This window comes from Arachis hypogaea, chromosome 20 (assembly GCF_003086295.3).
Source record: "Arachis hypogaea cultivar Tifrunner chromosome 20, arahy.Tifrunner.gnm2.J5K5, whole genome shotgun sequence".
NCBI classification, from domain to species: domain Eukaryota; kingdom Viridiplantae; phylum Streptophyta; class Magnoliopsida; order Fabales; family Fabaceae; genus Arachis; species Arachis hypogaea.
This window is the reverse complement of record NC_092055.1, coordinates 37911751-37912982: the sequence shown is the minus strand read 5'-3', so window position 1 is coordinate 37912982 and position 1232 is coordinate 37911751. Positions and strand designations below refer to the sequence as shown.

Here is a 1232-nt window from a genome sequence, read left to right as displayed (position 1 = left end):
TCCTTTGCTTCATCCTCTGTGGTTTCCCTTGAGATCTCCTTTAGATTCTTTCCACTTCTGAGGGTTATGGCCTTACATTCTTCCCTTGCAATAGCCTTGGCAGCATGAGAACCGCTTGTCCCAGGGGCTTGCTTAGTCAAATACAAAATTTGATTTTCTAGCTTCTGGATGGCAGCTCCTTGGTTTTGCAAGTTAGAATTTACTTCTTCCTTAAAAGCTTTCAATTCAATTATGTCTTGGCTCATGGTTGCCATCATTCCTTCTATCCGGTTTAATTGATCTTGAAATTGTTGGTTCGGATTAGGTTGGGTATGTTGATTATTTTGGCCATGATATGATGGTTGGGGGTAAGTGTTTTGTGTGGCTTGGTATGATCTTTGGTTGGAGTTTTGGTATGTGGAATTGTTATGTTGGTTGTGGTTGTAAGGTTTGTGGTTTTGTGGCTGGGTTTGTTGGTTTCCCCACCCAAAGTTTGGGTGGTTTCTCCAGCCTGGGTTGTAAGTGTTGGAATGTGGATCATATGATTGCCTTTGTTGGTTTCCCACATAGTTAGCCTCATCCCAATCACCTCCTTCAATGCTTACTTCCTCTTGATCTTGTGTGTGTATTGCAGCCACTTGCTTTGTTTCTAATTGCCTGGTAAGCTCTGCTAGTTGCTTGGCAAACACCTTGTTTTGGGCTAGAATTGTATCAACATGGTTCAGCTCCATGACTCCCTTAGTGTTGTGCCTCTCTGATGCATAGTAGTACTCATTCTCAGCCACTGTCTCGATCACTTCAATGGCTTCTTCCACAGTCTTTTTCCTGTTCAATGAACCTCCTGATGAATGGTCTACAGCCTTCCTTGATTCATAAGAGAGCCCATCATAGAAGATGTGCAATTGCACCCAATCATGGAACATGTTTGGTGGGCATTTCCTTGTCAAGTCCTTGAATCTCTCCCATGCCTCGTAGAGAGTTTCACCATCTTGTTGTCTAAAAGTCTGAACCTCAGATCGAAGCCTATTGACCTTTTGTGGAGGGTAGAAACGTGCCAGGAACTTGCTTTCTACCTCATCCCATGTTGTTAGACTCCCCCTTGGGAATGATTCCAGCCACTTAGCTGCTTTGTCCCTAAGTGAAAATGGGAACAAAAGCAGTTTATAGGCATCTTCCTGGACTCCATTGGACTTCACAGTGTCACAAATTCTCAGGAATTTTGTGAGATGTTGGTTTGGGTCTTCATTAGCACT

General features: G+C 43.3%; 1 non-coding gene across 1 annotated transcript; it reads left to right on the top strand.

The window, feature by feature from the left end:
• The first annotated feature begins 900 nt into the window (after positions 1-900).
• On the top strand, positions 901-1004 carry LOC112788397 (small nucleolar RNA R71). Its single transcript, XR_003195762.1, has one exon. It is a non-coding gene; the product is annotated as a small nucleolar RNA R71 (small nucleolar RNA).
• The last annotated feature ends 228 nt before the right edge of the window (positions 1005-1232 follow it).